Here is a 25,654-nt window from a genome sequence, read left to right on the forward strand (position 1 = left end):
GCACAGACAACCAGGGGCAGGTAGAACCTTCAGAGGCCAGGATCTAGTATCCCAGTGCCAACACCTCATGCCCTGTCTCTTAAAGTCTCCTCAGTCCTCAAAACAGCGCCACCAAGTGAGGATAAACATTCAAGAAATGAGCATGGAGTAGGAAAGATTTCAGATTCAAACTGAAGCACTCTACTCCTAGCCTGGAATGCATGTGACCATCTCACAATGCAATGCATTTAGTGCAACTTCAAAAGCCTTCATATGCCCAGTGTGTCCCAACACTGTTGCTGTGTCTGAAGTCTGTGTCTTTTCTTAGCTATGAGCCCTTCTCAAATAAAAAGGAGATGACATCATTCTGGTACACAATGGCCCTAAACAAGCATTCCTATTCCAAAAGAAAGAAATGGAAAATAGCAAAAAATAAAGAAAATTTAGAATTGACCAAAGCAAAATGGGAACCCAGAAATGCAAACATTAAGTCCTGTACTCCATATCTGCCCCGGACTGCTCTGCTGCCCCGGTCCTCGGGTCAGGGTCTAGCAAAAGAGAGAGTGGGGGAAGAAAAGGAAAAAACTCAAAGAATGGAGACAAAAACAGAGTGTGTAGTCAAGTCTCGTTTACTGTCTCCCATTGACTCCCTTGTAAGAAAATCCTGGGTATTTATAAGCACAAGCAGAGGAACACAGATGAAGACATTTTACCACGTGCATCATGCAGCTGGGGTCACTAAACAGCAAAACAAGATATGTGGGATAAACAAAATGTTTGTCAGAGTGTGCTCAGCTGTTGTAGGCTGTTGAAAAACAAGTCTCTTGTCAGGGTATATGGCTCAAGATGGCTGCAAAGTTGATAGCGGCTTTCTGCTAGAAGTTGGCTCCCAACAGGTCCCCCTTTTTAATTTTTTTTTTTTCAAAAGGAAAGGCTAGGAAAACTTATGGAAACCATGCCTGCCTTAGGTTGGAACAAATGACCCCAGCCTCCCTTAAGATGGTGAGGCCTCCCAGTTAGGGGCAAGGGTCTTGAAGTGTTCTCTTACTTGTCATTGACTATCCGGCTTAGTGTGTAAGTTAGGGGTTAATCCTCATCAGTCTTGATGACAGAAGTTTCAGAGTCCCCTACTTCCAGCCTGTAATAATGGACCTGTATGGGTTTCATTTGAATAACATCTATCTGTTGTCATACAAAAGCCATCAGTCTGTTGAACAGCATGAACCTGGGAGACAAGAGACTTAATGCCTAAATGGTTGGTATAAAAGCAACACTCTTCTTTAAGGGTAGCACACAAGACCCCTGTTGGAGAAGTTAAAGGTCTAAGCCTTGTACCCACAAATTTGAATAGAAGAAATTATACCAATGAAACCCTTGAATTTGCATCAACTTAGTAACAATTATACAGATTTCTACAAATAGGTTATGGCTGTGTAATCAATTTTTAGCTCATCCTTCCTGTTCCAATAAAACCATTACTTTTCCCTAGAAAGACAGCCTAATATTAACCACTTCAGTCCCCAAGTCCAGGGAATTGGGGCACCGACTCTTCATTAACTTCTTCAAGCTGAATATGGGCGTTGAGATATTAGAAGAGGGATGAGGGGAAGGGTAAATTGATAAGCCTCTGATGTCTGTCTTAACTGCATCCAGCTGGAAGTCCAGGGCATCAGTGAACATGCAGGTGATAAGAAGATTCATTCACCAAGGCTGTGTATTCTGTAATATACAGATCTCAAAACAAATTTTAGTATCAAGATAATTATTTTGTTTTATTCTCTGGAATCTAGTCTTCTGGAGGCCTACCTCTGTCATGTCTGATGCATATAATTCTGGAAGATATAACTACTACCTTAATGACCTCTTCTGAGAACACATAGAAAAACATTTTTCCCAAATCTGTCTATCCTTGAGCAAGTAACCAGAAAAGCCTTTACATTGACCTTTTATCCAGAGGAAAAATATAACTACACAACTCAGAATCACACCCATTTTGAAAGTTAAATCAATCTAATACAACTGATTAACACTATCTTTCTGTTCAGCTCTTTGCCTAGAGCAGCCTTCTATTTATCTATTTAACTGTTTGGCTCTCTTGACTCAGAGCAGCCTGCAATTTACTCCTCGAATCTTTAAAGCCTTTTTCATCTATTTATCTGTTTCTGCTCACTTATTTCTTGCCCTATTTTCGTTACTATGACCTACTGGTCTCACTGCAATCACCTTTGTTTCACTTTTGAATTCTCGGCAGGCCCTTCTTCCAGTAATGTCCCTCACTGGGTCTCTCGTTCTTGCTGTCTCGAGTTGAGCACCACTGCCAAGCCAGCTCTGTCAGTTGACTGGTTCTCCAGCGCAGGAGTGAGTATGCCCACTTCCAATTCCCGAGGTGTCCTTCACTGTATCCCGCTTACTGGAGCCCCATGTTAGGCGCCAAAATGCCCCGGACTGCTCTGCTGCCCCAGTCCTTGGGTCAGGGTCTAGCAAAAGAGAGAGTGGGGGAAGAAAAGGAAAAAACTCAAAGAATGGAGACAAAAACAGAGTGTGTAGTCAAGTCTCGTTTACTGTCTCCCATTGACTCCCTTGCAAGAAAATCCTGGGTATTTATAAGCACAAGCAGGGGAACACAGATGAAGACACTTTACCATGTGCATCATGCAGCTGGGGTCACTAAACAGCAAAACAAGCTATGTGGGATAAGCAAGATATTTATCAGAGTGTGCTTCAGCTATTGTAGGCTATTGAAAAACAAGTCTCTTGTCAGGGTATATGGCTCGAGATGGCTGCAAAGTTGATAGCGGCTTTCTGCTAGAAGTCAGCTCCCAACACATATCTAACATCCAGGACTCATAGTGGCATCATGTAGGCTCCAAGAAACTTGGGCAACTCAGGCCTAATGGCCCTGCCATTTACAGCATCCATGGTATCTTAGACCAGCTCCACCCATTGATGCTGCTTTTCTTGGCAGACATTTTCCCCACATTCTCACATCTCCAACACCTGAAGTCTCCATGGTAACTCAGGTTTCACCTTCATAGCTGCATGTGCATCCTGCTTGGAGGGACCCTGCAGGGAGTCTGACTATACTGCATGTCACCTGGGCTCACAGGACCCTGCAGGGAGTCTGACTATACTGCATGTCACCTGGGCTCACAGGACCCTGCAGGGAGTCTGACTGTACCACATGCCACCTGGGCTCACAGGTTCATCTCTGGGATGTTGATGCAAGGCCCCATGATCCAATAACCTTGGAATTCTATGATCCTGAAACACTAGTTCCACATGGACAGTGTCCGGTTCTGCTTCCAGTCTGAGAACTAGAGAGGCCCCTCTGTGCCAAATCTCCTATGCAGCTGAAACTAGGAAACACTTTCCTGGGTGACTATGGACCAGGATACCCCTTCAGCTTGCACTCTTTTTAGAGGTAAACCATTTTCTAATGGACTTGGAAGTTTATATCCCAGAACTTACTTTCAGAGGGATCGTGCCCTCGGGATATCATTCCTATTGTCCCAATGCAAAGTGCAAGGCTTCTAATCTCTATAAAAATTACAGGCCTTGGGGCTGGAGAGATGAATGGCTCAGTGGTTAAAAACACACACTATTTTTACAGAGGCCTCCAGTTTGAGTTTAATTCCTCGTACCCACATCAGGGTACCCACATCTCTCTCTCTCTCTCTCTCTCTCTCTCTCTCTCTCTCTCTCCCCCTCTCTCTCTCTCTCTCTCTCTCTTTCTTTCTCTCTCTAAAGGTTTTAAAAAGAAAAATTTAAAAACAGGCTCACAGTGAGACAAAATTTAAAAAAAAAAAAAATACAGCCTGGCTGGAGAGATGGCTCAGTGGTTAAGACCACTGACTGCTCTTTCAGAGGTCCTCAGTTCAATTCCCAGCAACCACATGGTGGCTCACAATCATCTGTAATGAGTTCTGGTGCCCTCTTCTGGTGTGTCTGAAGAGAGTGACCTTGTTCTTACATACATACATACATACATACATACATACATACATACATACATACATCTTAAAAATAAAACCATACAGCCCTTTTGTCTCCATTTGTCTGCAACTTGAGCTGAATGCACACCTATCCTTGCCCACACACATATCTCAAATCTTTTTGTCTCACTCTTTGCTTTTAGTTCTCAGTATAAACCTAGCTAAAAGGCAGCAATGATGGTGCCACGGCCTGAATATTATACTGCCTTGACATTTCCTCTTCCAGGTAAATCTGTCCACTGCTTTTTAAAATTCAGATTTCCTCAAATACCAGCAGAACATAAATATTCTTTACCAAAATGTAACAAAAATTCCTTGCCCAATTCCCAATAGAATCCTGTCGCTATCTGAAACCTATGAGCAGTCTACTGTCTGTACTTCTATAGGTGTCCTGGCCATTTATACCTTGCCAGGACCATTAAAATACACTTACAACACACCAAACCTTCTCCAAACTCCTCTACATTACTTCCACAAGTGGGTTCTAAAAGCCTAGAACCACCTAGTCTGGCTTACACTGAAACAACCCCGCTTCACTGGAAGCGAGTTTTTGTATTGATCCTCTGCATTGTGACCTGACAGAACTAAAGACAGGAAAATCTTATGTTGGCTCATCGTTTCAGAGTTCTCAATGTGGGAAGACATTGGGCACAGGAGAGAAGCGTGTTCCCAGCTAGGAAGTAGAGGGTAGCTACAGCCAGCGTGAATATAACCTTCAAAGGCCAACTACACATGCTCTATCTCTGCCAACCAGATCCTACTGTTTAGTCTCTGCAGTCCCCAAAGTATTGCCACAAGTTGGAGACAAGCATTCAAAACATGAGCCTAAGGTGAAAGTCAAGATTCAAGCAATAATAGATGCTAACACCTCTAGCAATGTGATCTTCAGTGTTGTCTCCAAGAGACAGTTTCATAATCCAAGACATCAGAACCTTTGCAGAGTCAGTTGACAGTGAAAAACCGTGAGGACAAAAAACAGAAACCAGAACAGAGGACTGGCAGACAGCATGCTGGGAAGTTCTCCACATCTCTTCCTCTAGACAGCTGACATTTGAAGTGTTTTATGATGACAGGTTCAGGTCGGTTCATGTTGATCCCTAGTACTGTCTTTTGTTGCCCCTCCCACCAAATAGCTCCTACTTCTACTCTGTCTTTGACATGTACAAGTATATGTGTATATGCATTCATATATATCAAACAGGTTCCACATATGAGTCTGCCTTATTCAGCTTATCACAGTATGGTAATTCTACCCAGCTTCCTGCAAACTGCATTCAGAAGACAGGGAGACCTTTTCCACCACAATACAGCTGGTTTTTGATCACTGCCACGAAGTACAGGGTGTACACACACAGAGGCAGACACAGGTCCTAATACCCAGAACTCTCCTATAAGAACAAAGACAGCACTAGAACCAGGTTGGGCAGGATTGAGGGCACGGGCACAGGGCACAGGGCACAAGCAGTTCTGTCACCTTCCAGGGCTGTGCCTTCCAGGGCACATGCACACATCACTTCCCTATCCTATGAAGCAGTTTCCCTGGAGTGTGGTCTTTCTGCAGACTGCCAGGGTCGGGTGGCGATGTTAATTGCCTAAGGGACAATGCAAGATTATGCACCAGCAAAAATGTTGAAAGGACCTGCATTTACTATTGCATAGGAACACATGGGCTGAGTGAGGAAAGCAGTTATGGAACAGAGGAAGTATTTCCTCCAGGAAAAGTATTTCAAGGAGGAAATCGAGTGTCAAGTGGCACTATGTACCATGCACGGATTAAATGCAGCCACTAGGTGGAAGGGAAAAGCAATTACGACAGCATTCGGGCCAATGGTGCACCTCTGAAACAAACAGTCCCCTTTACTATACACCCATCACTCCCTACCCAGGATGGCTCAGTCTCCCACCCTGTCTCCATCATGATCCTGAAGGCGAGGACTGCTGAACAGTGAGTTCCAGCAGATTCCGATCAACCTTGGCCTGAGTTCTTCATGTGACAAAAGAGGCCCAGGCTTTCTCCTACTTAAGTCTTAGACCAATCCTAGAGGACCAAGTTTGTCAGACTGGCCTGAAAGGAGCTCAAGGCTGGTTTGTGCGTTCAGATTCTGCTGTGACTAGATACACAGAGCAGAACTGTGGAGCACATCTTTTATAAAATGATAGTAGGAAGGCTGGTCACGGTGACTCACGTCTAATCCCAGCACTCAGGAGGATACAGCAGAGACCTGCCATGAGTTTGAGGCTAACTCAGGCTGGGTAGTGAATTACAGGCCAGCAAAACCTTGTTGATGCTGTCTGAGAAGGTAGAAGCTTCAAAGAATGAGCTCAGAGCCTAAAATGGTGCGGATTCATGGACTGCAGTCACAGGGCTAAAGGTTTCTCGCCAGTTCTCCATTACTAATCACCTGACACACTAATCGTATGCCCTCGTGGTATCTTAATTTCTTTTATTTTTTTTTTCAGGCCTTGTTTTGCTATGTAGTTCAGCCTGGGCTCAGACTCCTGTTTTAGCTTCCCAATAATAGAATTGTGGGTATGAGCTTGGTTGTGTTTTTTAACTTTTATTTCATGCTAAGCAATGGAAAGACAGCAAAGATTCTGTGAAACTGTGTAACTATGACAGAAAAAATGGCAGTGGCTGTGGATCTAAAGGGCCCCTGTGTGCACCATGACAGGGAGACCCTATATAAAACAAAGACACACACACAGAGAGAGAGAGAGAGAGAGAGGTAATATGCCTATCTAGATACTCTGGAGTTACTTGCAGGATCCCCTTCATATCTATATGATTTCATAATCTGACCAGCAGAAGGTCCCTGGGACAAGAACCACAGTCTCCTCAAACCCCAGTGCCTGACATTCCAGCCTTGAGTAAAGGGTACATGCAGCTGTTGTATCTCTTACCTCTGGGTGTGCTGTGAGAAGGCCCCTTGATGCAGAGGCACCTAGCCCTCCCTGACTTCAGGACCCCATCTCTAATACACTCCTGACCTTTGGTCATCACCTCCGACCCTGGAACTCATTTTAAGACATCCATCTACCCAGCCCCATCCCAGCACTGTTGGGGGCCATTGAGCTGAAAGAGACAAGAGATTTTTTTTTCCTACTTTGAAGGAATTTATAATTGAGATCAAAGTAGTCAGTGGGTAGGATGGAGGAGGGGATCCCAAACTTGTCCAAGCACAGGATATGGAGCTGAGATGTACAATCTCAGGAAATGGTGATGACTGCCACAGGAGACCTACCACACAGTATGTCCACTGGTCTCTGGAGCCCAATACTGACTCTCCCTGCAGGTACAGCCCAAAACAGCCAGCCCCTTCACCCTTCTGAATGCTGACCTACTCTGCACTCTATTCGTTCAGATAGGCACCTCACAAACGGCCTGGAAAATGTGTGAGGATCAGGTGACTGAAAACTGAGCCGAGATGGCCATGGCCAGCTGTGGGAATGGGCACAGGGGCAGGAGCCCCAGATTCATTGTCATGAGATGCTATGTGCTTGGTACATGCCTGAGAGAAATGTCAGGCCCAGAAGACAGCAGCAGGCTATATAGGGAAAGGACCTAGGGTATGGTCCTGGCTTTGTCCAGGACACAGATGGTTTTTAGTCCCTTCTCCTACCAAGGACAGAAGGACATCTCTCTGATGGGCTCAGAGTACTCCTCAGAGTTGAGCCTTAATGACCCCATCCCCTCCTTTGCTGCACCTTGATGCCATTTGCACCAGGGATAAGCCACAGCAGGCTGCAGGACTACCACGACAGCCACAACAGAAAGAGTAGGAACTCTCAGGGGAGGGAGGTGTCAGCTTGGATTGGGGGAAGCCAAAGTGGCCCCTTCTCTAGACAGGTTTGTTGTTTGTTTGTTTGTTTCCAGACACGCTCTTATTGTATAGCCTTGTGTAACCTAGAACTCTCTCTCTGTATAGATAAGGCTAGCCTAGAACTCCTTCTAGGTGGGTTCCCATCAGCTCTGCAGCACCTGGCAGGCAGACTGAGCAAACAGGGGCTGAGGGAGGAGGGCTGGCAACAATGAGACAGGCAACAGTTTCTTGCCTGGACAGGTTTTCTTCCTAAGGGTGTGTGCCCAAGCCCACTGCAGACAGTGATAGGAGGAGGGAATAGGCCAGGGGGCAGGGGACTGCCCGTGACTGACCCAATTCTCACTATTGACAAATGTTCCCCACTGCATTTTTCTGCCTTTGAGCCCCTCCCACATGAGGACAGACAGATGATGGATGCTAAGTGCCCTGTCCTCTGGCATTCCCTCTCTGACTTCAGTTCACTCTCCCTAAGGTGGCAACGCACAGAGAAGCCTGGCTCTTTGCACTCAGAACACAGAACTCAGAACAAGCAGCTAAAACTCACTGCTCCAGGGGCTTGCAGCTAGGGTATAAAACAACACAAAGTTAATGCTTTTCACTATAAAAAGACTTGTTACCAATGGCAACCATGTTAGAAAGATCAGTAGGCTGAATATAGCTCAAGAATATATGCAAAGCCCAGCACACATACAGCACACAGACATACAACACACACACATACACACACACACTATACAAACACACATACAACAAGAAAAGATTCCCTATATCTCATTCCCAGCATTAAGCTCCAGATTTCTAGACCAAGGACCTCTGAGGATCCAGCTCCCCATGTCAGTTTTTCTATTATTCCTCTCACACACACCTTTCCCCACAACTTCCCTGCAACCTTCTGTCTTTCCCATTCACACGTTACCTGGAAGGAAATGGACTTTCTTCTCTCTGCCTAATAGATCCTGCCCACTACTAAAGTTGAGCCTAACTGCCATTTAGCTTATACAGGGTGAAATAAACAAATACAAAGTTGATCCCTGGGTCTCAATCCCAGCACTAACCTCTTTTGGAGAGAGCCAACCACTGGGATAGGTGAGGGCAGGACTGGGCATTCCATCTTGGCCAGAAGTCATCAAGAATGTTCCATAAGGTTTTGTGTGAACATGTTCTTGCTGTGACAATAAGGCTTTATATCACTGTGGTGGTTTGAATATTCTTGGTGTAGGGAGTGGCACTATTTGGAAGTGTGGCCTTGTTGGAGTAGGTGTGTCACTCTGGGCATGGTATTTAAGACCCTCATCCTAGCTGCCTGGAAGCCAGTCCTCTCATAGCAGCCTTCAGATAAAGATGTAGAACTCTCAGCTCATCCAGCACCATGCCTGCCTGAACTCTGCCATGCTCCCACCTTGATGATAATGGACTGAATTTCTGAACCTGTAAGCCAGCCCCAATTAAATGTTGTCTTTATAAGAGTTGCCTTGGTCGTGGTGTCTGCTCACAGCAGTAAAACTCTAACTAAGACAATCACTATGTGGCCTGGGAACAAATGAGGATAAGAACTTTTAAGTAGGAGGCAGAACAGGAACCTGTGTTGGGCTGGGATGCACCTGAGTAGTGGAAGAGTGTTTGCCAAGAGGACATAGGAAGGTATGGGTCCTAGTCCATGCACTGTAAAATAGACAAGCAAATAAGAATAGCCTGAAAAGGAAGAGAGAGAGAGAGAGGCATAGCACCATACAATAGGTAAGTGCATAAGTTAAGAAACCAACCCCAGAGTCAGCAGAAGTGAAGGAGTGGGAAGAGGGATCTGAAAGGGCCTCCCAGGACAAGTGTCAGACACAGACAATGGTCCACAACTGACATTCACTCAGGTGCCTGAAAGACTTCCTGCCCTTACAGCCTATTGGCCTGGCCTACTCTCTATGTCCCTTCTGTGTGTTCTAGGCCCTGGAAGGAAGCTTTGAGGGCCATTCTGTGCCTCCTGGTCTTGAAGATGTTCTGTGAGCCAGCTCTAGCCACACGATGCTACCCAGCAGTGAGGTGAGGAGAGCAGTGCAGGCCTAGTCATGGATGGAACTGCTCGTGATGAACATGGTGTTTCCTTTCAGGAAGCCTGGCCTGCAGCAGTGATGGACAGGATGCTACACTCTTCCTCTCCGCTCAACACTCTTTCTCTCAGTTCAACACTTCAAGTGAACACTGGAGGGCCAGCTAAGGGCCAGCACTAGGCAGGGAACCCAAGGCTCAGCTGACATGCTCTGTGCCAGCTCCCCTCCTGATCCCAGCACTCCTTATCCCAGCACTCCTACCTCCTTTGTCCTGGTTCCTGCTCCTGCCTGGATGCCACATGCACCACCAGAGCCTCTGGGCTCAGAATGTGCCTAAGAGGAGGAGTGTTAGCTAACTGGCCTAGCATGGAGGTGCTAGGTTCTACCCCAGTGCTGAGAGAAAGAATAGGTAGGGAAGAATAACAGGGAAAAAGAAAATTGCCAGAATGAAGATAGCTCTCCAACTTTGACCCCATTCCAGCTCTTGCTTCCCATGAGCAGTGATCGCTTGTGTGCTCCACTCCTATGGTTGCCTCAGCTGGGGAAAATGCATGGAGAAGAAGCCTGGGTAGCTTACCCAGAGTTTCATGAAGACCAAAGCATTGGAGAATCTCTGTTCAAATAGTTCCTTGAAGCCACCCTTCTCTGGGAGTTTGTCATAGATCTGGTAGATGTCTGTGGCTTCCACATAATGGTAATTGTAGCTTGGGCATGACAGGCTGGTATGCTTCACAGGTGCTTACGTTACTGTGGACAGAAGAGTAGCTGATCTGAGAGTGATGCCCAGAGGGTAGCAGAGTAGACAGACAGCTCTAGTGCCCACCCTGTTTATGACCTGGGACAAATTACTTCACCTTTCTTCACCTTCCCCTACTGGAAAAAGAGAGATGGGAAAGGTTTGCTTTCACACAGGGTTTTCTGAGGAAATATGTATTTGATTAATAAAGTCCTCAGTTTAAAAACTAAGCTACAGAATGGAAAAAGAGCATCCCTTTGTGCATGCCTGTCTACTCCACATGCTACTCTGGTCTTTACAGATGACTCTGGTTCCTCAGGATCCTAGTCACTGAAGAGGACAGAGCAGGGCCAGCCTGCTGTACCTTGCTAATGTCCCAGAAGACATGGATCAGACATCAGAAGCTCCTTAGCATTCTGTGGGTAAAAGCTAGAGTGGGAGGAAGGAAAGGGGGAGTAGGAATGGGAGGAGGGGACATCAAAATAAGAGGGGAAAATACGAGACATGGGAGGAGCCTGCGAGCTGAGAGAGAAAGGGAAAGCTTGGAGAAATAAGGTAAGACAGGCAAGGGGAGGCTGGAAAGGATGGAGAAAGTGAAAATAAACCCTGAAGAGAAACAGGCAAGAGGCTAAAGGAGGGTAGAAGTCCCAGCCACAAAGATTGGGGACCTACCCTGTGCAGGTCATGCTGGCGCTCCAGGAAGCAACAAAAAATCCAGGGTCCGGAACTTGGAGTTGGCCACACTGTTGCCCTGCCACTGGGAGAAATCCAGAAGCAGACTCATTCAACACAGGTGAGACAAGCACTTGAAATCTGGAATCCCATCTTTGAGTACTCAGTTATGTCAGTGAGAGCCCTGACTGGCAGGGCCAAGCCCAAGCTGAGGCATTGGGGAGCAGCCTTTAGTGAAAAGGGCTCACACCATCATTCGGTGGGCCCAAACTCAAAGCAGATGTGTTCTGCAGGGTCTCAGGTCAAATGAAGTGGAGGACATCCTGGGCAGGCATGAGGAACTTCTTGAGGCTCTCCTAGTCTAGGGAGGAAGACAGGCCACTGAATCAATTTTCACAACACTGCAGAGGCCCTAGGAACAGGAAATTTCCTGGAGGGCTTGGTGTTGCCTCAAATCCATAGAATACCACGTGACACACAGGAGGAATGAGTCAACGTTGATCAAGTGGGTCCTCAGTACAACAGAGGAGCTTAGTGCCCATGGTCAGGAAGGTGAGGCTTGAAAGGAGCATGAAGTTCAAAGACAAGTCCTGAGTGCAGACAGGGAAAGGCTAGCCCAAGCCTGAAACTAGCAAGGGTCAGTGCCTGGGACCTAGCGAAGTGAGTCTGGAAAGGTCAGAGAAGGGCTGATGTGGGCTGCTGGCAGGAACCAAGAGTACAGGGCCAGCCAAGGGTGCAGACCTAACACAACAGATTCTATCCTTATGTCAAGGATTGAAGCAGGGCTGGGAAATGGCCACCACTGTTTTGTTGACATTATTGACTTGTAGTATCAGCAATGGAACCCAAGGCCTTGACAAGCACTCCAGGCAAGCTTCCTATCACTGGGCCATTCCCAGGCTAGTTTTTCATTTTTGTGCAATTCTAATTACATTTGTGCAATCCTACTCTAGTTTGGGATACTACAGACTGGATTTGACAATTTTTCAAGAGTGAAGCCAGACCATGAAGTAAAGAGGAAATGAAAAGGCATATCCTCAACATGTGGCGGCAGCAGCCTGTGAGGTAGAACTGTAAATTACCCAGGGTTTTCTTCTGGGATGCTGGTTGCCTCTAGCACTCTGGGTAGAAGCAGTGGACTCAGTACAGGGTAAACAAAGAAAGAGGAGACCAAACAAGAACAGTCCAGGAGAGAAGACAGCCATGGTGAACACACCAGCCTGTACTTAGGGCATCCATCGAATCCTTTCCTTCCTTCCTTTAGCCCCATGGCACCCAGGAATCCGTGCATAGTGTAGGTACAGACGAGAAAACGCAGATACATTATCCGAGTACGAACAGAAATGGCAATGAAGAACACCCCTGCTAGACAGAGGTCTGCAGAGCCCTGGCTGGGCAAACTGGGCACCTAACCTGGGTGGGATCCAGGTGAGTGGTCCAGGAGGAGCACTCTAGCCACAGCCCAGAGGCAGAGCAGGGAGCACAGTAAGCTGAGTCTCAGGAGTCCAGAAAATCTACTGCAGAGCTCAGAGATCACTACATAAGGAACCACAGGGCCTGGAAGCATCTTAAGGCTGGAAATAGCATAATCAGAGAGATGCTTTGAGAACCACAGGGAGCCAGTGAAGAGGTGACTGTAGTAATCCGGGCAAGAATTAGGTGGATCTGCATGCAGACTGCAAGAGCATGGACAGAGTGAAGAGAACAGAAAAGAGGACAGGGACATGAGGACTGGACCCAACTCAGAGATGCTCCATATGTGGATGAAGGAAGCAGTGAGCGGGCACTGGGGGTGCCAGGAAAGCTTGAAGGGCCACCACCAGAATGTCACAGCTGGTCACTCTCCAAGGAAGGCTGAAATCCCTGGCTGGGACTGCAGTGTGGAAAGAGCTGAGGAACCTGAGAGAAGATTGGAGCCAGTCCCACTGAGTGTATCCATGGATGTATGCATGTCCCTGTTGTGATCACCTGCAGGTGGAACAGAGGTCAATGAATATCATTGTTGTCCAACTATGTTCTGAAACTTGGTGCTTCTATCAACTAGCCTGTGGTCTTAGCACATGGCCTTTCAATCTGGTTCAGATTTATTGCAAGATATTCTTCATGGAAGCAATGGTTTGGATTCTGAGAGGTATGGGTGGGGAGAAAGATGGCAAGATCCCAAGAGTAAGATTGGGTGCTTCCTGCCTTAGATTCCACCACTATAGTCCCTAGGCCAATGTACAACCTTTCTACACACATGTACTGGTTGCCATGAAGCTTCAATAAATATTGGCCATGTGAACCATACAGGGATTTCCAGCCTTCCCTGCTTCTTAGCCTACATTCTCTCCTCAGCCCAGGTAACTCTCAATAACTCTGCTTTGTGGTATCTACATTCCTAACCTGTATAGAAGTGACCTCTGAGCCTCCCTGACATTTTCAGCTGCCACTAGATCCCCAACCAGATGCCCACAGCCCCAAGAGGACATGGATTAAGGTATCACCTTTCCCCATTCCCATAGGTCCCCCAAGATGGCCTTGGTATGGTCAGCTCCAGAGTTATCAGAAACAGGTACAGGCCTGATGTGGCTACTAGCAACTAATGAAGAAAATGAGAGCTGGGTGGTGGTGGTGCATGCCTTTAATCCCAGCACTTGGGAGGCAGAGACAGGCGGATTTCTGAGTTTGAGGCCAGTCTGGTCTACAGAGTGAGTTCCAGGACAGCCAGGACTACACAGAGAAACCCTGTCTCGAAAAATCACACACACACACAAAAAAAAACCCAAACAGAAAATGAGAACATTTGTTGAAAACAGGAAGAATATCCTCTAATCAAGAAAAACCCTGCCAAAACAGATGAGTTGTAAAGGTGAGAGAAAGGTCTTTCAGAATTGTCAAGGGGCCATTTCTGCTGTTTCTAGTCTGTTGTAATAGGACAACTATATAGAACCCAACAATGTCCTTAGAGGAAGATGGCACTTTTCATATTCAGATGTTTTTGCTGTGGCCAAAATAAAATACCACAGTGACTTTGGGGAAAAGGTACAATTGGCTGATAGGTAGGCAGCAAGCTATATGAATAAAGTGGGAGACACAGCATCAACACTGTAACATCCTTGGCTGGGGGAGTGTAGAATATGTACAAGGCAGGCCACTTTTAATTCTCCAGAATAGAAAGACAAATGGCTTTCATCACCTTCCTAATGTCTTACCCTACAGTTCTGCTGCCCCAGGAAACCCTAATAATCTTGGCTTGTGTTATTTACCGTCTTAACCTGTCTAGACAGAGAACAACCACAAAAAGAGTATTCATCTCAAAATGTTCACCAAGCATCTCAGAAGTGGATTAACTGCCAAGCTACAATGGGAATGAATTCAGACCCAGGAAGTGATGTGGTCATCATGGCCTTACCAGCGCTAGGAAAGCAGAACTGGCGTCTGGAGCCTTAGACTACTTCTCATCCGGACACTCAGCACTATTAGGGGTGACCAATTTTGAAGAAGATAACCAGTTATGGATCAATCCTGGAAATTCAAGCATCATACCCACTCACTTCGACCAACTATCCTATGGAATCTAAACAAGCCATTTCAAGACACTGCACTCCTGCCATGAGAATCAAAGGACTCTGTAACCCCTCCCAACTCCCAGGAGTCCTTCCTCACAAAACAGCTGCCCAAGAGATGCAGTGCCAGTTCATCTGAAGCTTAACCACCTGATGTCAACCACCTGATGACAGCCCATCACCAGAGAAATGCAGGTCAGAAGAGTGTTAAAAACACCTTCTGTCAACTGGGCCTCTGGGTGGGCACCTGGCACTCCCCTGCACAACTTGCCCACACAGCCTTCCCTTATGCTGAGTCATAAATCTGTGAAAATAACATCTGACCAAACCTAATTGGGATATGTTTGGGTGTCTGAATTTTTAAAAAATCAAAAAGTCCCGTCACAAAAGGCATCTTCAGGCTGTTGGCCAATGTGGATTCCTGCAGAAAGCTAAAGGATAAACTACAGTCTAGAGTCCAAGTGCACCAAGAGTGTGAGCCTAAAAACTATTCTAGAAAGAACAGCTTCATCAAGACTGTGTGATATGGAGGTCTACATGATAAAAGGTAGTGTGACCCAAAGAATATTAGACCAGCTTCCCAAAACCAATGTTAAATCCTGAGATACCCGTCTGGTGGATTTCACAAGACTGAACATTCTTCATCCAATCAGATGACTGTCTAAACTTAGTAGTATGTACCTCCAAGCATTCTTTGGCATCCTACTTCCTCCAACTCGGAACTCAAAAATGAATTCACAAAATATGTTTTTTCTGATTGTATAATTTCTGACCAAAAGTCACTGTGCATTATTTATAAAAGAAATAACTTCATTTGTGTAAAAGGCTTCAGTTAAATGTGACCCTAGGAAAAAAATGCCTTACATATGTCTTGCTTCCAAATGAATGAGTCCCATATGGTAGGTTGGACAGTGAAGCAAACACTGGTTTTGATGCCCCGTGCATTGGCTAGGTAAAGAAACCAGGCCACGGTAGGAGAAGCATGTTCTCTGTCTTAACCCTCATGGACTATAATGTCAATCAGCCTATTTGGAAGGCCTTTTCACCCCGAGCAATACTGACTCCAATCATCCTAAAGATGCAAACATTCAAAGGAGACAGCTTCCTAAGTCCAGGCCACGGAATGTGTCTTTAACATTAAGGGAAGTGTCGGTGGAGGACCATCTCAGGGCTTCATCTGGCTGGTGCAGTATTCAGCTACTGGTACCAGGCTACAGCAGCAGCAGCAAAAGAGCTGCAACAATATCAGTGCTGCTTGAAGCCAAGCATCAGCCGGATAGATACAAAGCTTTCTGGGCTGTTTACCACAATGGGCTATAGAAGAAATGCAGTGCCCTCCCAAAACATGAAGACTGAAATAGAGCCAGCACTTATACCAGCCAGAAAAATGTCACTAATGAAGCCGTGAGAAGAAAGGTCTCTCTACAGTTAAAAAATATCAAATGACAACTCTCACTATGTCCAAGCCAGAGGTCATTTCAGTGGTGTCTTACCAGTCATTTGACCTCCCAGAATCATTCCATGCACCAAACCCTGGTGTATCTACTCCCACAATGTAGAGAGAAAAGATGCCCTTCAGTATTCAAGTACCTGTGGGTGCTGTTCGGGTCCAGATTATTAGAACTGCACCCAAATGGTCCTATTTCAAGATTTGTTCAAAGAAACAAAAAAATCTAGATATAAATCTGCTGTTTTGTTTGTTTGCTTTTTGTTTGTCTTTACATTTGGGTTGGTTTGGGTTTTGCAAGTACTGAAAGAATGTCTCGAACAGACAAAAAAGCTTAGAACAATCAATCCACGCATTGAGGTGGGCAAGAGCACTGCCCAAACCCAAACACTGGCAGGCTGCTACCCTCACCGCTGCCCCTTGGCCAGAGGGCAAACCTAGCTCCTCCAGGTTATCTTTTCCAGACACATGCCCATCTGAGTTACCAGCCAGCACCTATGAAAGCACTTTCTCTCAGATTTCTGAGCATTGGACAATTGAAACTTTCTCTCCAATAGATGGCACTTCTCAGACTAAAAGCAAAAAATATCCCATTGACTTCTACAGACCCAATCTCCTTTCTGGATTACCTGATTTCTCACCAAAGGTTTCTCACCAAAGCAAGCCAAGAGTCAACTGTATTATAAGTTTTGAAGGAAAAAAATTGTACAATAGCATTGACCAATGCATTCTTTGACTCTTCATACAAGCATGTAGCTTGGCCAATTTGAAAAACTGGACCCTCAGAAAGAAAGCAAAATGGAGGTTGGGATATAACTCAGTTGGTAGAGTGTTTGTTGAGCACGCACAAACCTATAAACCAGGCATGCTTGTATACACATGCGATTCTGCCACTCAGGAGGCAGTGGCCACAGGATGACAAGTCCTACGATAGCCTGGGCTAAAACATAAAAGAGATAGGAGAAAGAACAAATGTAGTCAGACCAGAAAGCAGAATATGTTCTCTAAAAAGAACCTTCATCTTTCAGTGCTTCTGGGTTTCCAACCCTGGCAACAAAGATGCAGACATATCAGTAAGAGAGGCCAAAGGACCTGAAGCTGGGTAGACTACCCAAGGACATAGTTCTTATCCTATCAGAACTCAGAGAAACTATCCAGCTCTGTATTCAGGTAAATAGAAAGAAGAGCCAAGCCTTTCATGAAATCCCACAAGGGAGAAGAAAGCAGACGGTAGTATCCTCGTAATGTCCCACCTTGAAGAAAAGCGTCACCAGGCTCTGTGACTGTGGATTTTCTGGCCAGTCCACATGCAAGGCCTTCAATGGCGAGGGATCATGTGAACAGGCATTTACCCAAAGACACTTAAGTACAATATAAATCTGTGGTCCACAAGAAAACAGAACTGGTCTAATAATAACCCAAAGAAAATAATTACTATGATCCCTTTCTTAAGATAGCTGGGATAGGCAATAGAAGGAGTATCATTGTTAATATCTGAGACAAACGGTTCTCTTTATTGAGATTATGTGACGATATTTTCATGCTAAATCTCCCAGCCTGTAACATTTGGAAGGCTTTTCATAATAAAGCCTTGGCAACACTCAGGCTAGAGAAAAGATCTTCTACAGATGAACTCTGCCTATGTCAACACTCTGTGACATTAGTATCTGGAAAAGACAGAGACATCAAATGGGGAACTGGACCGAGTGAGAACAGACAGTAGAGAAAGCATCTGTGTACCATTGAACACTTCTAGTAAGGGGCAAGGCCAAAGCATTAAGAAGAAAAGCAAGTACAGTCATGAAGACGATCATGTAAAAACCTTTCCCAGGTTGCTAGATAGTAGACATTTCTGTGGCATCTGCTAGTCACAAGGCCACATGGTAATTCTAAGGAATTAGTTTGTTGATATAGTCAGAGTAGAGAAAACTAGAGTGATCCAAGAGCCACTGACACCAGGACATCATACTATTCTTTTTCTTCCTTGTTTTTGTTTTGTTGTTTTTGTTTTTTTTTTTTTTTTTTTGAGACAGTCTCACTTGTAGCCCAAGCTGGCCTCAGACTCACAGCAGTCCCCCTGCCTCAGCTTCCCAAGTGCAGATATGAGACATTGTACCCAGTTGGACGGCACAGTTTTTAAAACAATTCTTTGGCTGACTTGTTTTCTGGTAGTGCTGAATTGGTTTGCAAAGGCGCCAGGAAACAGAGCTGCAGGAAAAAAGAAAGAAATGTTTTCGAGGGTCTTCCCAAAGGTGTCTGTACTAAGAACAAGCTCCAGAGTGTCTTTTCCTATTTTTAACACAGCCTCTACACAGCATTAGCTTTCTTAGTGGAGAGAAAAGGGCAGCTGTACGGATATTGGAGAAACCATGATTTATGGGTGATGTGCTCCCTGAGGTCTGGGAGGCATGGCTATGGGTGTGTCAACAGCAATGGGTGTGTGTGAGCAGCAATATTTATACATGAGAAGGGACTTTTAGGCACTAACATCAGAGAAGAATGTTGTTCATAGGGACCCCAAAATATAGGCTTATCTAGTGTTACAGAAGCTAGGTGAAGGTTTTCACTAAGTTCAACCCAGTGGCCATTTCAGTGGTATCTCATGTCTCCAAGTGGAATCTCCATATCCTCAAGAATGGATTCAGAATTGGACTGTTCATGATGCTGCATCTGGATACCTCTAGCTATACACAATAACTTGGGCTTAGTGAAAAACTTTATGTAACTTTTTTTGTTAATAGAAAGCTTTTTCTACTATCCCAATTGTTGATATTTTCTTTTCTTTATTTAATGATTTGAATTTCTTTTTAATTATGTGTGTGTGTGTGTGCGTGTGTATGTGTGTTTATGTGTGTGTTTGGGTATATGTACATGTACACTATACTTTTGCCTGCCTGGTGCCCTCAGAGGCCAGAAGACAGCATCTGAGCCTTTGATACTGGAGATACAGAACAGTTGTGAGCCACCGTGTGGCTGGGAATCAAACCTGGGTCCTCTGCAGAAGCAAATGCTCTCACCCCCTGAACCCCCTGAACCCCCACCCCTCCAGCTCCCATTTGTTTTGCCTATTTCAGGCAAAAATCAGAATTCCTCTCTCATTTATACAAATACTGTTACAAGCCTGTGATCAGAATATGGCCTCTGCCTGCTGAGGTGCTTCCCTGCAGCCCTGCTTCTGAGTCATCCTTTCTCTCCCTTTTCAGGGTGTTCAGTTGAGGTATCAGTTCAGAGAGTGTCAGGTTAGATACATGGGACACTCAACAAAACGCCTGCCAGGACATCACCAATAGGTACTGGCTTGGGAATTTTGACTTTCAAAAGCTTTGCCATCTCTTTTCCAAGATGACGTGAGGTTTATAAATCTTTTAGATTCAGTGAAGCTTGTCACCTTTTGGTCACACACATGCATTCCTCACCTAGTACTAAAATATCAGAAATTATGAACAAGAAGGGAGGGATAGAACTAAATTAGATATAAATCTTCATTAGATCTATTCACCTGTTAAGACTTTCCCTAGAAGAGTGTGTGCTAATTTATCATCAAATAGACTTTTCTCCCCCAAACTAGCTTATTCCAAATTGTTCTCATTAGTCCCCAGAAAACTGCTATATCAGATATTCTTCCTGTCTCCTGAGGTACACAGGTATGGATCTATTTGCCTTGGTCATTATAGAATTAACTTATAGAATTCTGTGTCTGGAGATTTCTTTTGTTACAATGGCTCTGTCAATCAAGTATGATGAAGCAGACTTCATTTTACAGCCAACCATGCCCATTGAGATTTTTAGGTGTTCATATATATCTTTTGTGGTGTAATGAAGTCAATATGGACTTTTGTCCTCGGACCTTTTGTCCTCAGAATATACTGCTGTCAGGGATAAGGTATTAAATATCTATGGGTAGATATCAATAAATATCTAAATGTCATCCTTGAAGAAATTACTTTTCTACTTACAAAAACTTTCTAGCCTTTTCTTTTTCTTACTGGCTGGTGGAAAAATCGCCCAGCCAATTTGAACCATACAAGAAAATACTGGCTAATTTTTTAACACTCATTTCTCCTCTCGACTACTATCACTCACTCTGGTTCCTTGGTAGCCTTGAGAACAACCTTCTACAATTCCCGTGAAACCCAGGAGTCTAGCCACCCCTATGCAGGGCAGACAGAACACAGTTTAAACTCATTCAGAGCTTTTTCCTGTTATATTCTTTTGTGATACTGGGCAATGACAGCAAGATTCAGCTCTCTCGACCATGCAATCAGAAAGGGAAACACCAGGTACTGTACAGTACACTGTATTGGCACACTGTAAAGTTTGGGGCCTTGGGTATTAACTGCTTGGTTTGTTTGTTGGTCTGTTTGAGGCAGGGCTTCATTATGATACATTGAGATCTTCCTGCCTCTGCCTCCTAAGTGCTGGAGTTACAAACATGGATACCACATCCATCAAAACAGCCTTTTAGATTAAGATACTTTTAAAATGAGCCTACCAATCTGTTAACTCCATAAATGGAGGAACATCTGTTATTGCTGACATAGTTAAGGTGAGGTGATGCTAGCCACATATACATATCTATAATCACAGTACTTGAGAGGATAGAAACACGAGAATCTAGAATTTGAGGCTATTCTTCCTATAGGCCAGACTAGCTTAAATTTACTGTGTAGCTCAGGCTAGTATCAACCTCCTGAAAAATCTTTCTGCATCAGCCTCCAACTGCTAGAATGACACATGAGCTGGTACCTGTGATCATTTGTTTGTTTATCTTATTGCTTGATGCTATAGCATCAAGCTTGAGACTTTGAGCATGCTAGGCAAACACTCTTACTACTGAGCTATATCTTCAGGCCATGGCAGGTATTTCATAAAAACAGAAAATACTAGACATCACGTATACCTGTACCCAGCTTCTTGAAACACTGAAGGAGGAAGATTACTTGATCTCAAGAGCTTAATCAAGGACGACCTAGGAAACATAGTATGACCCTGTCTCAAAGTAAACATACTAACATACAGGGAAGGGGGGTGGAGTGAGGGAGGGAAGGAGACACTTGAGGGTTACAATTGGAAGCCAAAGACCAAGGAATTCCAGCTAACCATCAGAGCCAGGAAGAGGCACAGAGAGCCCTAATAAAGGTTTTATATATTCCTATTGTAAACCCAGTACAGTTTTAGCATACTTCTGTCAACATCCTAAGAATTTTCTGAGAGAACGAATGCTGGCTATTGAATTTAGGGCTTCATGGATGCCCTGTGCTATATCCTCAGGCCCAGAACATGAGATAATAAATTTCCGGACTGTGGCACTTGGATGTGGAAGCCCTTAAAGGCCACTGCAACTGATTTTAAGTCCCACTCTTCCGTTTATGTTCCCATTTGACTCCAATGTACCTAGGTTGGATTTCTTCTCATGTATGCTGCTTAGTACCTTTAGTGATTTCGGACCCATAAATCTAATTTTCAATAGTTTGGAGAAAGGACTCTGCCTCTTTTAAAAACAAACTCATGTCAATTCTCAAACTCCCTTCTGGGGTGCTAGTGGAATTTAAAATTGGAAAGTCCATTTTAAATATCTCCCCCTCTTTCATATCCACTTCGCTTCCTTCTACCTCCACACTGACTGTAGACCGCTCCTTCAGTTGGGTCTTCTATTTCACTTGCTATGTAGAGGTGTCTCAATAAATGTATCTATTGGGGTTTACAATTTAATAAAGCTTAAGAAAGCCTAGTAGAAGTTAACAGTTTCCCCCTGAGCAGCAAATACTTATTTCACTAGTAGACTTTTTTCAGTTTCAAGACTAGGTCTCACTACTGACTGGGCTGGGTTCAAATGAGTGATTCTTGTGCCTCATACTCCTAAGAGTGTGCCACCACACAGAGCCAACCTTTCTTCATTTTAACTTCGTGACAGTCTAGAATAGGCTGTCTTTCTAATCTGTCCTCAGACAAAGAGTGACCACATATTAAAGTTTACAAATTTTGTGTGTGTGTGTGTGTGTGTGTGTGTGTGTGTGTGTGTGTGTGTGTGTGTGTGTGTTTACATGTGCATAGCAGTGCATTGTGGAAATAAGAAGACTCCTAGAAGAAATCCATTCTCAGCTTCAATCTGTGGATCCTGGGGATCAACTGAGATCATTAGACCTGGTGACAAATAGCTTTATGGGCTAAGCCATTCTGATGGTCCATGTACTAAGTTTGTACCATACATAGATATATCAGAGGAATAAGTAAGTTTCTGAAAGGTACCGACCATGCCTTCTCCTTCCTTTCCTTTTTACTTCTCTACTCCATGGGATACCCACATAACTTACTCACACAGCTTCCTTAGTTAATGAAGGTGAGTATGTAGGACATGTAACACACTCAGTCAGAGGTCTCCTGTGAGTTCCTGGGGGTTGGGACAGAAGCTCAGTGGTAAAGTGCTTGTCTACAAAGCATAGGGTCCCGGGGTTGGTTCCTGTCAGGGAGTGGAGAGACCACGTGAGTTTTTGTGACTTGGTCTCATATGTGCTTGCTTTGCACTATAAGAAAACCATAACCTAGTGATAACTGCTATTTAATTCTGGATCTCTGCATGGAACATAAATAGAACTGATTTAAATTTGACTTGTATCTAGAATGCAGCTAAGGTACCAAGTCCTTATTCCTGCCAGCTTCCAATTTCTAATTAGTGAAAAGAAACAACCAAACAAGCTGTTTATATACCACTGAATTTGTAAGTGCAATTCTCAGGAGCTAATCACTAAGGGTTTTTAATTTTCTTTACTCTGATTTCCTGTTTACCAGTGGTGAATAATGCTATTACAATACTCATGTACCTATTTGTTTATGTATGTTATGTAAATGGTTCTTTGTCTGCATGTACATTGTACATCTGCACCACACAAGACAGCATCAGTTGGTTGTGAGCTGCCATGTAAGTGATGGGAATTGAGCTCAGGTCCTTTGGAAGAGCAGTGAGTATCCTTAACCTCTGAGCCATGTCTCTACTTCATACCAATTGGTTTTAATCTCTTTCTTTTTGGTGCTGGGGCTTGAACCCATGACCTCATGTGTGCTAGGCAAGTGCTCCATCACTGAGATATCTCCCTGGAAATAATCTGTGTACCAAATATGGAGTGGACATATGTTTTTATTCCTTGCTATACACCTAGGAGTGAAATTTCTGTGTCACATGGTAACTAAATTTTCAAAAAACTATTCCGTAGGTTTACAAAGGGGCTTTCTTTGTAATATCATTTGTAAAATCATTTTGCAATGAGGGAACGCATCCCCCACCTTCTCAAAAAGTTCTCTTTCAGACATTATAAGTTTGGTGGGGTATCTTAGTAAAATTTTGATTTGAATTTTTTTAGTGACTATGCAGGCAACTTTCCATGTTCTTACTGCTGTTTGTATATCATTAAAGAAATATCTCTTCAACTCCTTCCCTTCATCCCTTCCTCTCTCTCTGCTCAAGTGTTCTACTAGAGCTATACCATCAATCCTCATTTTCCATTTTAAAATTTGAAATGGGTCTCACAGGGTCTCACTAACTTGCTGAGGTAGGCCTAGAACTTGTGACCCTCCTGCCTCACCCTCTCGCATAGCTAGAATTATAGACTTTAGCCACTTGCCTAGCTTAATTTCTCCTTTTTAAACAGGGTTGTCTTTTTTTGTTGAGTTTACAGTTATTAATATATTAAAGGCAGACTGTAAGAGACAAAATCATTTTAAGATGTGATGTCTATGAGTGTTTTGCCAACATGTATCTGTGTGCATTTTACAGGTGTGGTTGGTGCCCATGGAGGTCAGAAGAGGGGATTAGATCATCTTCAACTATAATTACAAAAGGTTGTAAACTACCATGTTGGTGCTCGGAACCAAATCTAGGTCTTCTGCAAGAGCAACAAGAGGTGATTGATGCTGTTGTTGTTGAGGGTGGTTAAAAGACTCTGCTCACTGGGATTAAAGGTTGTGTGACCATGCCTGGCATAGCAAGAGCTCTTAATCATGGAGCCATTTCTCCAACCCTCAGTATTGTCTTTCCATTTGCGTTTTCAGATAGTCCCATCATGTAACTCAGGCTGCTTCCCAACCTGAGATCTTCTTTCCTCCTGACCTGACCTCTTGAGTTCTGGGATTACAGGCCTACACCATGCACCTGGGCCATTTATCTTTCTTGACAATGTCTACATTAGTCTGTGAGGGCAACCATAGCAATTATATGATCTCATTGGGAAGTGTAAAAAAATTTTATTGCTTATTTATTTTTTTTAGCCCAGCCTGACCTCAATCTCACTATATATAGAAAACAAAGAATGGCCTTGAATTTATAATTTTCCTACCTCCATCTCCCAAATGTTGGGATTACAGATATGTACCACTATACCAGGCTAACATAAGTTTTAAAGGAACCTAATTCAATCCATAACACTCTGCTCTCCAGACTCCTAAGTTCTCATATATATTTTTTGACAGCCCCAAAATTCTTATCCCATGTCACTACTAAACTATATATCCAAAGACCTATCAAAATATAGGTAGAAGGTAAAAAGTCACAATCCTGTAATTCCAGCATATGGGATTCTTGGAGAAGGAGAATTACTTGTGCCTTGGAGTTAGAGACAGGTACAGGCAATATATTGAGACACCCTCTTCCAGATCTGGAATTAATAGAAAGTAAACCTACAAAAACCTCTAAAGAAAACAAAAATTAGAAAACCAAAAAGATTAAAGGGCCCTAATCTTGAAAAATCTGAAATTCTCCAAAACTTCTCGAACACAGTGTTGCAGCAAATGAAACCTTTCAGACACATAAGCCTCTTTTGCATAAATTAAAATTAAAATTAAAAATGTTTTAGTTACCTTTAGACTATGATTTCCTTATGTGATAAACCTTTCTTCTGGGGTGTCCTTTAAGATATACTTATAATTAGTATTCTATTAGTCTTTAAGGCACAGATGAGAAATGTCTTGAAAATAATCCAGGGGCTGGAGAGGTGACTCAAGAACACTGGCTGTTCTTCCAGAGGGCCCAGGTTCAAATCCCAGCACCCACACGGCAGCTCATAACTGTCTGTAACGCCTGTTCCAAGGGTGCATACAGACCATATGTAAGTCAAAACACTAATATACATAAAATTAAAATTTAAAAGAAGAAAAAAAAACCTGAGTTTTCATGGGTGAGTTACCCGGATACCCAAAAACTGAAATCTTTTAATAGGCTCTCCTGGCAGGCGTCTAGTCACCTTGTTTGGCTGCACATCCTCTAGGGATTAAGTAGTTGTATCGTAGTACTGAAGGGAGTGAGCAGGTCCAAATGCATGCTGGAAAGGTAGTGAGGAAAGAACCTGGCCGGGATGAAAAGAAATGGGTGAATGAAAAAATACAGAGATAGGAAAATGTTAGTAGAATTTATGAGGGAGCCTAAAA

At 44.0% G+C, this 25,654-nt stretch overlaps 1 long non-coding RNA gene across 2 annotated transcripts in view; it reads right to left on the minus strand.

The window, feature by feature from the left end:
* The window catches only part of LOC143443546 (uncharacterized), a 30,873-nt gene that overhangs the window by 4,651 nt on the left and 568 nt on the right, over positions 1–25,654 (minus strand). The window contains exons 2-6 of one of the 2 annotated variants that reach the window (XR_013112638.1): positions 25,471–25,572; positions 11,243–18,445; positions 10,412–10,581; positions 8,848–8,958; positions 2,203–2,456 (exon numbers count right to left, since the gene is read on the minus strand). This is a non-coding gene — a long non-coding RNA (uncharacterized LOC143443546). Of the gene's footprint in view, positions 1–593; positions 2,457–8,847; positions 8,959–10,411; positions 10,582–11,242; positions 18,446–25,470; positions 25,573–25,654 lie in introns of those variants that run through there. The other variant, XR_013112637.1, reaches the window with a different exon arrangement.

This window comes from Arvicanthis niloticus, chromosome 9 (genome assembly GCF_011762505.2).
Source record: "Arvicanthis niloticus isolate mArvNil1 chromosome 9, mArvNil1.pat.X, whole genome shotgun sequence".
Classification (NCBI taxonomy): domain Eukaryota; kingdom Metazoa; phylum Chordata; class Mammalia; order Rodentia; family Muridae; genus Arvicanthis; species Arvicanthis niloticus.